Here is a 17,052-nt window from a genome sequence, read left to right on the forward strand (position 1 = left end):
CGGTGACGAGGGACGGGGAGAACGACGAAACCAACGAGTGTTGCACCCTTGCAACGAGCGGTAGCCAGCAGACGCGACAAGCTCCTCCAGGTTTTGCATGCGCTCTTGTAGAGCGGTGTCGAAGTTGGATAACGGTGAGTGCAAGGTGGTAGGAGCCCCCACGGTCGTTATGCTCGGAAGATCTAGCGGATGCCACCGTGGTTGGAGACTAATGTTATGTGGCGGCTTCCATTATCTCGTCGGTGTGCGCGGCCAATTGTTGCAAGGGAAGGTTAGAAGCCGTCGCGAGGATCATCTGCACAGACGAGGGAAGCCGTTGCAGGAAAAGTTTCTTCAGCAAGCGGGAGTCCGTGGCGGAAGGTGTGTCGCCGAGCAGGATTTGCAGTTTGCGAAGGAACTGCGAAGGTCGACGATCACCCAACTCCTGTGCAGAAAGCAGCAGCTGGAAACACTGCTGTTCCGAAGGCCTCATGCGGCTCAAGATGGCAGCCTTTAATGTGTCGTTAGGGTTCGTGGTAGGTGGGTTTGCGAGGATGTCGCGAACCTCGACCGCGAACTCAATAGGGAGTGACTGTTGGAGATGGTTGAAGCGGGTTTCTTGTGACGTGATGTGGCTCACTTGGAAACTTGCCTCGGCTTGAAGGAACCACACGTCGGGGTGGTGAGCGCTGAAGGGGGGCAGACGGCAGGCGATGGCGGAGATGCCATCTGAAGAGGCAGCGGAGGGCGCGGAATTACCACCGGTGTCGCGAGGAGGGTCCATACTGGCTCCCTGACTCCGCTGCAGCGTACGGGTCACCAATGTCGCGAACGCGACAGAGAGATGAGCCGAGACACGTCCGAACGCTATGACGTGCACCGAAAAACTGGGGCCCCGTTTTATTCCACGCTCGTGGCGTTCGTGGCTGCTTGCGCACCGGCGCCGCGTGGCCCGTACTCATTGGTTGTAACTCAGCCCCAGCGCCATCGCCGCTGGGGCGCCGCCACAACCGTTTCGCGGCTGCATGATGTGAACACCAATAATACAGCCGAGCTCAACTTTCACGCACATACATCTGTGGTGTGAAACTTCCTTCATAGACTTAATGCGACTTGCAGCGGTGGCTCTGGGGGCCCCACCACGACTCCTTTCATGCATTCTTCCAAGAGAATAATGCCAACCTGTACCTATAGGAATACCTTCATTTATGCCAAAAGGGACATTGTGGCATCAAAAATAAGAGGCATGAGACTCGGACGCGCCATGTTTAACATTACGTGCAAAAATGCTATATACGGAAAATTACAAGCCTTCCGCCGTATTTATTGCCATAAATTTTTTCCGGGCCAATTTATTGCCAGACACTTTTTTCCGGCGTTTTGTTGAGACCTCTGTCGGCAGGGTCCTATATCATGGCCCCGACGGTTGGGTGTCTAATTCATGCAGCTGAAGGGAGCAATAACACGATATCTTTCAGCACATTAGTTCCTACCTAGCAAAGTCTATCAAATGAGAACTGAAGCGATATATACGGGGTATGTATAAAATCAGTGCACGTTTTCTCCATACGAACAAAGCATACGAACAAAGAAAGGACTTTAACGAGCTACAATGTGGCCAAAGTGAATAGCGAAGAATCATGTGGGAGGGCGCGAATGACGCACTTCGTCCCTTCGCAGTGACACGATTGCTTAAACGCCCTTGACATGGTTTTGAGTAGTGTCCTTTTCATTTGTCGTGACGGCTACAACTCCTGTGGCCTGTACTTTTACAGTGCACACGCTGAAGGTGCTGCTCGTAGAGCAGAGGTGGAAAAAAATTTTTGAACATACGACTGTAGAGGTGTATGAACGAGAGAGCACTAAGGAAGGCGAGGAATATGTTCAAGTGAATATCCTAAAATTGAAATAACGATGCGCTGCGTTACTAGATACGATAGATTACTTATAATTAACGCGCTTTACGATGCATCGGCGTCCAAAAAAGGCCCTAAACTGCAACTGTTTGGAAGCGTACTCAACATTTGACGGATTTCCTTAAAGCACATGCTAGTGTTCGATCTTGGATGACGAATTTATTTGACACAACCAGGGAATTTAGATAACCAAGAAAGGGAAAAAAAGGCTTTGCACAAAGGTTCAATTCGGCTGCAGTTTCAAGGGGCTCGCTGGTAAAGTACTGCAGCTATTCAGGAAAAAGCCAGTAAAAATACGCTACACAAGAGGAGAGGCAAGGCAAGGACAGTCACTGGACCGAACTCTCTCACACACAGTTGTCATCTTCGGCTGCATTAAGAAACGCTACCTCCTTATCAGTTAACGCCACCGAAGGAATCACTGATGCATTTATCTCCTCCTTTGTTGATCAAGAAGGCCTCTGCCAGTTCTCGCTCATTCTTCGAAGCACCCCGCCGCACAATGGACGCATTTTTCAAATCCAGAGTGCACTTGCAATCACGCACGTTCTGCAATGTGCGTGATTGTGATTGAAGCATGTGCGTGATTGCAAGGGCACTCTGGATTTGAAAACTGTGTCCATTGCGCGGCGGGGTGCTTCGGAAAATGAGCGAGAACTGGCAGAGGCCATCTTGGTCAAGAAAGGAGGAGATAAATGCATCAGTGATCCTTCGGTCGCGTTAACTGATAAGGAGGTAGCGTTTCTTAACGCAGCCTAAGGTGACAACCGTGTGTGAGAGAGTTCGGTCCAGTGACTGTCCTTGCCTTGCCTCTCCTCTTGTGTAGCGTATTTTCCCTGGTTTTTCCCTGAACATCACGAACCATTAGGCCCAGACTTCCACTTTACTGCAGCTACCCTATATAATACCTTAAACATAAAACCTCAAATTCGAGAAATTATAAATGAAAGCGAAATTCGCGGTGAGTCGTCTTCAGGTAGACGCGACTTGGCGTTTGAAAAATTCTGCAAATTATACTTATTTCTTTTCGACTGATTGTATGGTTTAATTCTAGCTCGAGGTACCCTAGTCTGTTAAAAGCAGTGATACCATTTTCTTTCTTTGATGAGGAAATCGACATAACAGGTGTAGATTGCTGACAGTGACAAATTAACAAGACGTAATAAACTCTCCTGTCCGGTGGGTATGATTACTTTTGTTGTAGACTGAGCAGCATGGGTTCAGGCGAATAAATGTGCCACATAAGTGTGCTTATATATAGGCTAAAGTGCAAGTGCACGACCGCCGCAGATGCATACTCTTGGTTTCCAAATGTTCTGTAAATACAAGAGCGGATTTCGGTTATCTGTGTTATCAAATTTATTTATTTATTTATTTATTTATTTATTTATTTATTTATTTATTTATTTATTTATTTATTTATTTATTTCTTTATTTACCATCAGGGCCAGACGGCATTACAGAGGGGAGTGGTTACAATTTTACAATACAAACACACTGAAAGCAGTCAGTTACAATTCAAACGCAAATAAAGCAATCAGTTTGTTATATAAAGATAAATTCAGTCAGATAAATTCAAGCAAATAAATATTCCAGGTAAATAACAAACGCAGTCAGATATAATACAAACGCTGATAAAGCAATCAGTTTGTTATATAAAGATAAACTCACCTTATTACACAACGTTAGGAAGGGCATTGTGAAAAAAAAAATGCTCATCAGTAATGGATACAACTTCTACAGGAAACTGGTACCAGTCTCGTGATGTCCGTGGTATAAATGATTGCGCGAAAGTTCTGGTAAGACATGAATTGTGACCAATGGGATGGGAAAGATATGACGGAGAGGGAAATTATTTATCGCGTAATTCATTATGATGGTGCGGTTTGTGGAATAAGCTGAGGCGAGAAATTTTATTACGGGTCTGCAGTAACGGCAGGTCAAGATTGCGCTTCGCTGTAGTTATGCTAGCTGTATGGTTATAATTTAAAATATTGAAGCGTTCAGAGTTATTCTGGATCATTTCAAGACGGTAGATTAGTTTATCATCACTCGGGTCCCATATTGATGAGGCATGTTCTAATTTAGAGCACACAAATGTTTTATATAGTAGTCGTTTTAATGAAGATGTGCGTTATGGAAGTTCCGACGGAAGTACCCAAGCATTCTGTTAGCGTTATTCGCAACGTATTTCATGTGAGCATCCCACGCTAGGTTAGACGTAATATGGACACCTAAATATTTGTGGCAGCCAACGGATTGCAAGTATACGCTATTCAGGTAGTAGAAACATCTAGTTACGCTTTTTCTAGAAACATGCATGACTTTACATTTATTTGCATTTAGTTTCCTTAGCCCGGTATTACACCAGTTATTAACAGCAGAGGGATCAGATTGAAGTATTCGACTATCGTTTTCACTGGTTATTTCCCGAACACAGTAATCCGCGAAAAGGTGAAAATTAGAAGTTACGGCACTATGAAGGTCGTTAACATAGATAACAAATAAAAGCAGACATAGGACAGATCCTTGGGGTACACCAGAATCAAAATTACTTAGTTTGGAGTTAAGGCCGTTAGCTGAAACAAATTGGATACGATTAGTAAAAAAAATACTAAATCCATCGAACGCAAATAAAGCAATCAGTTTGTTGTATAAAGATAAATTCAGTCAGATAAATTCAAGTAAATAAATATTTCAGGTAAATAACAAAAGCAGTCAGACATAATACAAACGCTGATCAAGCACTCAGTTTGTTATATAAAGATAAATTCACCTGATTACACAGTGTTAGGAAGGGCATTGTGAAAAAAATGGTTATCAATAATGGATACAACTTCTACAAGAAGGTGGTACCAGTCTCGTGATGTGCGTGGTAGAAATGATTGCGCGAAACATACATTGCTTTATTTTTCTTGAGATAGCTAGCCCGTCTGGCTGTAAGGCAATAAATGTACATTTTTCCATTAGAAATGATCACGTTACAAATGATGTAAGGCTTCAAATATTAACACCATCGAATTATCTTCAAAAATTTGCGTGCTTACTTTCTTTTGGTCATTATTACTCCCCACATTCTTTAATTCTTAAACATCTGTTGTTTAACTTTGACGCTTTGAGTGGCAAGCGTGTTGGTATTTTTATACAAAGCGCGCAGAAAAAAACACCAGTGCAGCTGTTATAAATGAACGCCCAACTAGAACAGTACAAACCTATGCAGTGTTGTTCGCTGGTTTTTACGCCTGATTCTTCATGCGCTCAGAGCGGTGGTTTGGAGACCTCGTTGTTTCCTAGCGCACACAGTCCGCACCGCTACGAAACGCACGCGTGCTGCCCCTTCCCTTTCCCTTTCCCTTCACGAAATTCCATCTGTATTCTCTGATATGGTGTTCCCATGAGCATCGCTCTGCCTCGGCCACCTGTTCTAACGAATCACCTGATTCTGTTGTAGTTTTCAGTTGCTAATGTGGGGAATTCTTCATCTGCCTCCACCGCTATCAATCAGCACCCGTGCATCACTGGTATGAGAAAAAAAATTGTATGACACCTAAGCACTTTTCGTGGTGTAGTGTATGCGAAAGCCTTAGCGTCCTGAGTGTTAAATTGCAGAGATATAAAGTGGTGCGGCTCCATTTATCCCGTTCTGCCACTCCCGCTTCTCTACAACGCCGCATTGCCGTGGGCGACCATGATAGGGTAGACGGTTCGTAGTCCATCGCCGTCCACACCGAAGCGATCAGATCGGAACAACGGGACAGATTGACCGCGTATCTGCTTGCTTCATTGCAGATCCCAGCAGACGGTAACGTTTGCAGCGGCTTGTCACGTGACCAAAGCATCGATAGCGAATCCTCTACTGCACCATGTTTAGCTGGGTGATTCAACGTGTCTCGGTCACTATGAGACGCCGGAGTGCAAGTGCGGCAGGAGTGACTTTACGCCACGTGACCCGCTGTGGAGACGCGTCGCAGCTCCGGTCGCTCGGAGCCTCGCCGCTGCGGTACCATGTGACTAGGCGAGAATTTACCGATTACTTCGCCGGCGCTTGGTTAGGTTACTGAGGTATCCTTTATTAACCCTTACGCCCACCTGTTCCCAATCCAAAGTTCTGAATACCTCGTGTAAACATGGTGTGAATAACACTGGAGAGATTGTGTCTCCTTGTCTGACTGCCTTCCTTATGGGTATTTTACTGCTCCTATGGAGTATGTTATAGCTGTGTATTCATTGTAGATATCCTCTAGTATTCTTACTTAATGCTCTTCTACACCCTGATTCCTTAATGCCTGCATGACTGGTGACGTTTCGACCCATTCAAAAGGTTCTCATAATATATACGCCGCCCATTTCTTTATCACCTGATTGATCGTGGGAATACAGTCCATTGTTGAATGGCCTTTACGAAACCCGGCTTTACTGTACTCTAACGTTTGCTGAAATCTAAGGTTGCAGAAATACTGTTAGCGATTTCCTTGGTATGTACCTTTTAGACGAATGACAGTGAGCTGGTCGTCCTGTAATTTTTTAAGTCCTCCAGGTCACCTTTCTTATGGATTAGGATTATGTACGCGTTCTTCCAAATTCCGGTACACTAGCGGTCACTAGGCATTGCGTATACAGGCTTGCCAGTTTTTCTAGTACAATTTGCCCGCGATCCTTCAAGACGTCTGCATTTATCTGGACCTCACCAGGTGCTTTGTCCCGTGGCATTTCTTTCAAAGCCTTCTTTACTTCTGTCGTTGCTCGTAGGATGTAGGTCGCGGCTATTATACAGATCTCTATACAACTCCTCGGCTACTATAACTATTTACCCCTATTTGTGATGTCAATTCCTTGCTTGTCTTACAGTGTATACATCCGATTTTCCCCATGCATATAGACGCCTCTTCACTGCTATCAGGCCGCCTACGTTTTTACAGCATGCTCAATCCTTTCCATGTTATACTTCCGTATGTCATATGTCTTTCGCTTATTGATTACCTCGGAAAGTTCTGCTCGTTCTCTTCTGTCAGCTTTGGTGGAAACTGTCATGCTTTGCCGTTTCCTAATTAAATCTCTGGTCTCCTGGGAATTTTACCAGTAAACTGTCTAGCGATCGTACCTCCGACTTCTACTGCACACTCCGTGATAATGCGTGTAAGATTTTTCGCTCGCTTCCTGTGTCGTAAACTTTGCTTCCTCGGTTAGAGCTGCATATCTGTTCTGCAGCGCGATCCTGAATTCTTCAACTCAGTTCTGTGTTACTGCTAGCTCATTGATCGGCTTTTTTCGTACTAGCTTCCTACGGTTCATTCTAAAATGAAGCCTAATTCCAGATATCACCATACAGTGGTCACTATACCTCACCATACGGAGCACTTCTACATCCTGCACGACGCCAGGGTTATCACATAGTATGAAGTCTCTTTCATTTTCATGCTCCCCATTAGGGCGCCTCCACGTCAACTTCCGGCCCTCCCGTTTGCAGAATATGGCACTCACGATGCGCAGATTACTCCGTTCTGCGAACTCTACTAATAAGTCCCCTCTGTTATTCCTACAACCCAGACCATAGGCCCCAAATTCCTTGCTTCCACCCTACTGCTTGCCTACTTTAGCATTGAAGTCTCCCATAACTACGCTATACTGTGTTTTTACTTTAGCCATTTCCGATTCCACATCTTCTCAGAAGCGTTCAACTAGCTAATCCATTTCCGATTCCACATCTTCTCAGAAGCGTTCAACTAGCTGGTCGTCATGGCTGGAAGTAGGCAGGTAGCCCTGTACTACTTTGAATTGGTACCTCTTATTAAACCTAATGACAAGACCAGTTACCCTTTCGTTGGCTATAGTATTCCTCTATTTTGTCAGCTATGCTTTTATTGACTATAAATCCCACTCCCAGTTCTGTTCTGCCCACTAGACCACGGTAACATAGGACGTGTCCATTTTTCATCAATGTGAAGACTTCACCTGTCCTCCTAACCTCCGTAATCCCTATTACATCCCATTGAATCCCCTCTAATTGCTTGAACAACACCTCTAGACACGCCTGGCTTGATAAAATACTCGTGTTGAACATACATACCCGATAAAGGGAAGGGGAGCACAGCCCCGCCGCTAGCGTAGTGGTCATCGCACCAGACGCGTATTCTGGAGGTTGTGGGTTGGGATACCACCCGTAGAGCATGTTTTCCTCGAGCTTCTTTCAAAAACCTGTATCTGTTTATATGATAATAAAACGGCCTACCACATTTTCCCCTTTGCTTGCCTTGGCTTTCTTGACTGCCTACTGTTATTTCTGTGTATGTGAGAATGCATGTACGTCTGTGTGCATCTACGTACGTATGCACGCACGCACGTACGTGCGTGCGTACATACAGCAGTCTCTCGTTATAACGAAGTCAGCGGGACGGCGAAAAATTTCGTTATAAGCGGCGTTTTCTTATAAATGACCACTTACGAAAAGGTAAAGCATTTGAGCTTTACTTGCACCACAGCTGCAAGGAACGAAAGCTCGATGTATTCAATGAAGCAAAACTTTATTCAGGTGCAAAAAAATTCACGCCATATCCACGGAATGAATGATGATAAATGGGGCGAAGCTCGAGAGGGGGAGATCATCGGTAATCGTAACTCTCCCGTGAAAGTTCGCCCATTACATCATTAAGAAAGACGTAAGACTGTGTGCGTACATTGTACAAATCAACTTTTATTTTGTTCTTTTATTTTGTTCTTGTTCGTTTGTTGTTGTTGTTGTAGGGTTCGTGAGGCTGCAAGCAAGCGCTCGTATCGGCAGGCAAACCCCGATGCAGTGAGAGCTCGCGAGGCGGCTGCAAAACGCATCAAGCGAGCTCAGCCCGAAGCTGCCGACGCGCGGTTTAAGCGCGACTTTCTAGACGAGATATTTAGGGCGAACTTGTGCCCGAACATGACGAGAGAAAACGAGCAAAGGTCCTTGCGTCTCGTTCGATCTCCGAGAACGACTGCCTGCGTTCGTGGCGTGATCTCTTGCGTGATCTCCCCCTCGCAGTGCACGTGCGCTCGCGCCTCCGTTGGCGAACACAGAGAAGCTCGCGCTCCCGGTGCCGAGTTTGCGCTGCCGGTTGCAGCCGGTTCTTGCGCGTGCAACGCGGCCCACTTTGCGACATCTCTGAAAGCATGCGGCGGTCACGTACCACGAGACACGAGGGATGGACAAACCCATGGCTTTAGGAGCTTCGCCCCTAAAAGGCAGAGAGCTTCGACTGTTTAAAGTTTGCCGGGCCCGAGCCACCCCTGTTCTAATTTGGCCAAGCATTGCATGACGCTGTAGTCGCCGCACTTAAAAGTGGCAGTGGCAGTGGCTACTTTTATAGGGGGCGTTCGGGCCTCACGGAATGCTACGAGAGTTTTACTCTGGAAAGCGCCGCAAACGCCGTGGCCCGAGTCTGAGGTTGTGTTTGTTGAGCTAAAAAACGATTAACCGCTCATTTTGGGTCCTGAGCGCACTCATGAAAACTGACTGGTCTTGCTCTATGGGCCTTGCATGATCACTGCGCAATTTTTTGCAGAGGTGTGCAGCTGTGAACGACACTGCTAATTCTAGTGTTCGAGTGTCGATGTTCACGCACCGTCGCGTCCACGCCATTGATCAATGTCTACGAACAAAATTCAATGACCCCACCACGCATTTGAACCGTTTCTCTTACGTCGGATGGGGCGAACCGAGCATGACCCCCTTGCGTTGACCCGCTTGTTGGCAGCCTGACTCGCCGCTGTGTCGCCGCCGCTCGGCAAAGACTCTGCTCTCTACTTCGCTCTGAGTCGGTCAAGCTCTTCGTGCGCTTCGAGTAATGCGGCCTAAAATACATGTGTTTAAGTCGGGACCAGAAGAAATTTCGAATAAAACGATATTTCGAGCAAAGCGATTCTGTTATAACGACGGATTACTGTATGTATGTATGTATGTATGTATGTATGTAAGTGTGTATGTGTGTATGTATGTGTGTGTGTATGCATGCATGTGTCTATGTATGTATGTATGTGTGCATGTATGTATATATGTATGTATGTAAGACACAAATAAGAGTTGGCAGTCAAGAAAACCTCGGAAAGCAAAGGGGAGGATTACGTAGGTCATTGAAACAGATAAAGAATTTGGAAAGAAAGAAAGAAAGTGGAGAAAAAATGCCCGCCAGGTGGGATTCGAACCCACGACCTCCAGAATACCGGTCTGGTGCGATAACCACTACGCTACCGGCGGGGCGATTTTTCCCTCCACTTTTTGGTGTATTTATGTTAAGGTATTTTTGTTTCCTGTGCTTGGGGGTGGTAGCCTGGCATTTTTTCTCCACTTTCTTTCTTTCTTTCTTTCCAAATTCTTTATCTGTTTCCATGACCTACAACATCCTCCCCTTTGCTTTCCGAGGTTTTCTTGACTGCCAACTCTTATTTCTGTCTTATTTTCAACGAGCCCCTCATTTCCCATTCTGATTCACTGTATGTATGTATGTATGTGTGTATGTATGTATGTATGTATGTATGTGTGTATGTATGTATGTATGTGTGTATGTATGTATGTATGTATGTATGTATGTATGTATGTATGTGTGTATGTGTGTATGTATGTATGTATGTGTGTATGTATGTATGTATGTATGTATGTGTATGTATGTATGTATGTATGTATGTATGTATGTGTGTGTGTGTGTATGTAAGTATGTATGTATGTACAGAGGTCAAAACTGTTAACAACACGCGAACACATGGCTTTCGATAAATGCAGCGCAGCCTGCTGATAGCCACCGGCGTGACCAGCGAGATTAGGTGACGGCGCTGCGGCGGCTTGGCATGCGAAATCTATTGCAGATGATTCCTTGTTTTGGGGGAAGAGGTTCGACACCAACAGTCCCTCACCCCGACCGCCGCCAGCGCCTATATTAAACATTATCTGACGCTGATAACCAGCGCAGTCTCATTTTCGCCTTTGGTATGGTTCCCACATCCCCCCTTTTTTATATGCGAACCATACCAAAGGCTACGACAAGACTGCACTGGTAATCAGCGTAAGATAACGTTTAATATAGGCTTCGCCGGCGGTCGTGGTGAGGTTCTTTCGGCGTCGAAGCTTGCCCCCCCAAACACGGAAGCATCGGCAATAGCTTTCACATGCCAAGCCGCCGCAGCGCCGTCATCTATTTTCGCTGGTCACGCCGGTGGCTGTCAGCAGGCTGCGCTGCATTTATCGAAAGCCACGCGTTCGCGTGTTGTTGTTAACAGTTTTGACCTCTACGTGCGTGACCGAAGCCATCGACTCTCACGGTGGAGTGAAACGACCTGTTCCGCCCCGTAAAATGCCAGAAGCGAGTGCTACCATTACGAGGGGCAGAAGGAAATCGGTGGCCTGTTAGTTTAGCGCTTCGGGTTCAAAGCGCATTCTGTGACGACGTTTTTGTTCCGAACCAATTTCATAGTTGTCGTGAAATTGAAATATGTGCAGAAAGTCAAAAAATTGTCTACTAATGTGTAGCATTCTTAAGTCCCTCGTGTAGAGTGCGAGTTCTTCACAGCCAAATTTCTTGGTTTTTCTGAATTCTCTCCGACCAATTATCTTCATTCACGCTATTATAACATAAACAGGTGTTACTTCTGCCGAATCTGCGTTTTTGTGTAAATTCTGGGGGTTACACGGTTCGCCATTTTCGTTATTTTTTTCTATTTTTCTTATCCCTTGTTCTTACCCCCGCCAAATCTGTATTTTGGGGGGAATGCAGGTTGTTACGCGGTCCTGGCCCTATTAACGTTGGTCCTGGTTGAGGGGGTATTCTGGAAGGAATGCTACGCATTAGTAAAACAAACCGGCTTTTTAGGTTTGCGGGCATGTGTGCATGGCACAGAATAGGTGCTACAGGGCTTTCATAGTTTTGGATAATTACGTACTTAGCTAAAATGACAATGCATCATGTTAGAAATGTTTTGCATTTTTAAATGCAGAGCATTTCTTTAACTCACGATGTCACCCGTTCTAGTTATCCGTAGTAGTCCGCACCCCTCCCCCTACACTATATAAAAAATAATACTTACCGGCGCCTGGTTTCGATCCCACGACCCTGCGGGCGGAACGCAAGGTACATGGTGCTCTACCCACTGCGCCACAAAGCCGACACAGAATGGAGGGCTACGAACGCGCCTTATATCCTTGACTCATTCAAACTACGTCAAGAAGCTGCTGATACAACGCATACCTGTGGGCGGAACGCGAGGTACATGGTGCTCTTCCCACTGCGCCACAATAATCATACCCACCTGCTAATAAATGATGCCACGTGACCACGTAATTACGTCTCCTCATTTAATTACAATACAACAACAAACAGCAACAAGTGCAACAACATTAACGTAACGCAAACTACTTAACATCGTGCGCCCCCGGAAATGCTCTGCATTTGATCGTGCCCCTCGCGAGGGGGATGTTTTTTTACTAATGGTTAGGCGTTTCGTTAGCACTTAATTTGTTTGGATAGACGCGTAAGAACTGCAGGCACCTGTTTGGCGGATGGGCCGATGGCTGAGCCGCTTCGTAAACATTCAACAAGTGGCGCAGTCAGCGTAAGCGTATCGCGACACAGCACCGCCTTACGCTCCGCAACAACCATAAAATACACTAGAGAGGAATCTGGCGCTAGCGTCTACGTGGCTCATATCGAGGCCGTCTGTGCCGTCATGGGCCGCCATTATACCATGCGCTCGCCTTAGTTTCGTCATTGGCCTGGATTGAAACGTTTTTCTGGCCGTATAGTCGAACAGAGTGCCACAAAAACGGAAAGAATGGTGTGGTGTCATAGAATTGGAAAATGAAACAGACTGTCTTAAAGGGGCCCTGAAAGGCGTTTTGAGCACACTAAATGAACTAGCGCAATCGTTAGATTGGGTCGTCAACGTCATCTGTGCCAAGTATTACTCTTTTACGCGCAGCGGAAAGCTCACACTTTTGTTGCAAAGTTTGTCGCTTTTTTCTCACCCTTTCCTTCGTGTTTTTGGACGCCGCCATCTTCACATGTCTACATCATCGATTCCCAGATGTTCGTCATGAGCTAGACATCCTGCTATTGGGCGGCTTTTTCACGCACTTCCGGCAAAGAGATGAGTCGTCTGCTCAGTGTCGGCTCGCCGGCTGATCTGCCGGCGGAGTGCCGGAGTGCTTGGACATTTTACGACAAACGAAACAAGTGTAAACAAACGTTTAACCGTTTGTATTAAATGCAGCACGGCCATAACACGACATGGATATTCCCTTACCTGAGTACGTTCCGTAAAGAAAGCGTTGAAGCCCCGTGGCACTTCTTTCGTGCAATCGCAGAGAACGCCCTGAGCCGAATGCCCGGGTTTGACGCATACATTTTATTCTACTTCAAAACAATCCAGAGATGGGTTTCGAACGAACACAACGTCACAACATGCGTTGCAAGTCCGAACCGCGATTGAAAGACGATGGGTTGCCTCCTCCTGCCCGTCGTAACTTCGGCACTCACCTCGCGCGCGGTTTGCGGGGACGAACAGCAAGTCACTTAACTCCGGCGCACAAGCCGAGATGGCTTTTAGCCACGCACATTGCACATACCCCATGCGAAGTTGAGTCGTACGTCGCTCGAGAAAGATAACCCAGACCATGGGAAGCACTATCCACCCGCAGAAGCACAACGTCGCATTGCATCGCGAAACAAAGACGTCCACAACACACACACACCATCGCCTCCTGTAATGTCAAACGCATCTCGCACTTCCCAATGGGAGTGGGTGGTACGCCTGCAGTGCCCACATGCCGCGAGGTGGGGCCCCGAGCTGAACCGGGAACACGCAACTGTAACTGAGTTCTACAGTGGTTTGTGCCTTGTTGTCAAGGCAACCGATGTTTGAGATTCTCAAAGAAGTGGCGCTCGCTCCAGCGCTAGAAAGCTCAGAGCCGCGGTGGAGCATGCTTTGCCAACGTTGCCGCTCTCCACCACGCGTCGCCCCAAGCTGAACTGGTCACATGATTGAAGGGTTTTGTGCACGGGTTCTGTATCGATTTAAAATGTCTTTTTCACATGCCGCCGGCAGGAATTACGACCGCCGCAAAATAAGACCCGGCACCAGCGGGGCCACATCTGATACGGCACTTTTTGGATAAACAGTGTCGGTGCATCAAAGGGAACGAGCGCACGATCTTCCCCGTACGGTTGCGAGTTCGCCGCCGATAAAAAGTCACGTGCCACCGATAGCAACTGCACCAACGAACACCGCGAAAGGGCAAGGCCAGGCCGCCGCACACATGCGGCCAGATTTTTCGTTCGGTTTTCCAGCCTTGAGCGAAGTGCGGGATTCATGGTGTCAACAAAGCTTGCCCGTAGCAGACGACGTAGCAGCGCAATAGCGGAAGTACGTCACCGCTGCAGAGCGCAGCATCATGGGAGGCAAAGCTCACGCGCCGTCAACAGCGGAGAGTAAGTCGAAAGGAGGAGGAAACGCGGAGCGACGATAATGCGCGGTTTTTTATTTACGATTTATCAGCTAATACTCATCGCTTTAACAAACTTCTTGCGGGAGGAGATTGCAAATACATTGCTTTATTTGGGTACATGTACATCCATGCATCGGCGGAAGGTATTTCAGGACCCCTTTAAAGCTAAGGAAAAAGGAAATAAAGCGTATTATTGCCGGAACGGTTGTGCCTACTATTCTGCAGGTCAAGCTGGTAGTGAACAACAATGTTAATATTTTAAGGGAAACTCATTAGATGCAGTTGTTTTATTAATTTTGCCATTATTTCAAATACCAATTTGTTTGAAGAGCTTAGAAATGTTCTTGAGCGTGCCTATGAAAACGTCGCCTTCCTGGGGCGGTATTCTCCTAACTGTCCCTTTTAAACACGTGCCTTTTGCGTCCCTTTCATCGTGACGTACGTCCGGTTAAGCAGTGGTCCTTTTATTAAAATACCGTAACTGTTCTTTTAAACGCATTTTAAAGAACTAAAACCGTATTAGAGTATCTTTTATGCGTTTTTTTTTCAGTTATTTTGAAAAACTAAACGCGATGAAATTTTTTTGTTACGACGTTGAAAGTTTTCACCGCAAGGGGAAGAACGACCGAAGATGGCGGCTGCCGTCAGCTGTTTCCTCGTGACAGGGAAGTCTGTGCTGCGGCTACTCAGTTTTTCGCGGTTAGACTCCGTTTTGAGGTCGGTGACAGTGCCCGTGCATCAAGATATTTATAACCACCCAGTTACGTATTTTGGCATCTACGCACTTGTGGCATGCTGACACGGGCTTTTCTAATAGCGTCCTCGATAAACACGCACCGGTGTTGCCCCCAAAACTGGCGCGGTGCACAGTGCCCCACGACGGTGCGTGCCGGCACGGAGCGTTGATCGAGGACAAACGGGGCGGTTCTACCCAGGCGCCATCTCTTAATCTAAGAAATCAACTCATAAAACCGTTCACAAGTAGCAATACAGCACTGTAATTAGACACAGCGCTATTTGAAAGTGGTATTTATTGAAGGCCAATGATTATATGTACGCACAACTTAAATCCGTCACACATGCGGAACAACGTACCGCCACCGCTTCCACTAAAGAGCTACATACAAGCTGCTTCTCATCTTCGTTTGAGCCATAATGCGAGTGCCTGTTTTGTTCCGCCCTTCCGTTACAGCAAAACAAGTAGGTCTTCATCGTCTAGGCACTCCGGTGACAGTTCATGATAATTCGATCGAACGAAACGAATGTCAATCCCCAACTGTCTGGCAATGCATGCAGCCGTCTTTGAAGTACAAGAAGTTCGCGTCCTCATTTACAATCTCTAACCGTTGTCCGTTAGGAGCCTGTCGCATCGTTGCCCGATGAATTCACGAGCACGCCATCCTTGTCACCAACAATACACAGCTCCTTCCGCCTTGACACGAGTGCGGCGATGCGCCGTCGCTGCAGCAGACGGCGGAGGAAGCCCCTTCGCCGGCGTCATCCGCGATGCATCTCGGGACTGCTCCCCGGCGCACCGTCGACTCTCTGGGTGCGCGGCGGTGCAACCAAAACTTGCCCCGCGACGGTGCGCCCCGGTTTATCGAGGACGGACGGTGCACACCGGTGCGGTTTATCGAGGATGAAAAGGCGCCCCGGTGCGCCCCGGTGTGCACCGGTGCGGTTTATCGAGGATTCTATAGTACTTGGAATGGTGCTTTCGTCGTTGACATTTTTGGGGTGCCCTACGAGTGAAAAAATGTGTAAGAGGGAGGGATTTTCGGTTCTTAATGACATACCTGTTGCGCGAGAAGTCTACGAACGCTAAGCTGGTATGTGTATGCGTAAAGTACTAATAAAAGGTTATAATGTCATGCGGAGTGCTTGTGTAATTTTGGTGGTCTGCTCGACAGCTATCAAGCTCGCAGGCGATCGTTTATTCCATCGCACCTGCTGACCGTTAGCTAGCTAGCAGACGATCCTTTATTTCACTGTGTGGGGGCGGCGTATGATGCAGAGGCTCACGGAGGGCTGCAACAGCGATATCGTTTCTTCGTTACCGGCCGCTGACTGAAAGCCACCGGTAGCGGAGAAACGAAGGGCGCATAACAATTGCTACTCAAACCTGAGCCCGTGCGTCCGCCGACCAAGTTCGTCCCGGAGCTCGTCGCAAAACCACCGCACGGTCCTATTTGAGAGGCGGAAATGCTGGCGGAATGCTTCTCGGGCCATATCGAACACGTCTACATTGCTTCTCGACCGCTTGTTCCGCCGGCGAGCCAACAAGGCGATAATCGGCGCATTCATGACTGCTTCCAAAAACCACCTGTTTGAAATTCAAATCGCCTGCTCGAAGAAGCCGCAGTCAAACGCAGTATGTCAGCCGCGCTTGCGTTGCGTCACATCCGGGTCTTTGCTTTTAGCCAATCAGGGCTCGCTCAAAAGGGACACTTTTGAAAGGGACACAAAAGGGACAAAACACGACAATACCGCTTCTGGTGAACCGGTGCACCGACCGTCAGCTACAGTTTAACAAAACTTGTTGCTGAGCGAGTTGGTTCACACTCGAAGAAAAAAGGGACCCTGCAGCACTTTCGATAAACGCTTTCACTTTCTCCTTCTCGTCTGGAAGCACTGCGAAAGCTACAGTTATCGCCAGCACGGAGCGGCACTGCGTGATTTGCTCGTCGCACCAGATAC

General features: G+C 47.1%; 1 non-coding gene across 1 annotated transcript; it reads right to left on the minus strand.

Moving 5' to 3' along the window:
- Window positions 1-10,046: 10,046 nt before the first annotated feature.
- On the minus strand, window positions 10,047-10,119 carry Trnat-ggu (transfer RNA threonine (anticodon GGU)). The gene has a single exon. It is a non-coding gene; the product is annotated as a tRNA-Thr (tRNA).
- Between the last annotated feature and the right edge of the window lie 6,933 nt (window positions 10,120-17,052).

Source organism: Haemaphysalis longicornis, unplaced genomic scaffold (genome assembly GCF_048455015.1).
Source record: "Haemaphysalis longicornis isolate Haplotype H1 unplaced genomic scaffold, Haemaphysalis longicornis Haplotype H1 scaffold_10, whole genome shotgun sequence".
NCBI lineage: Eukaryota > Metazoa > Arthropoda > Arachnida > Ixodida > Ixodidae > Haemaphysalis > Haemaphysalis longicornis.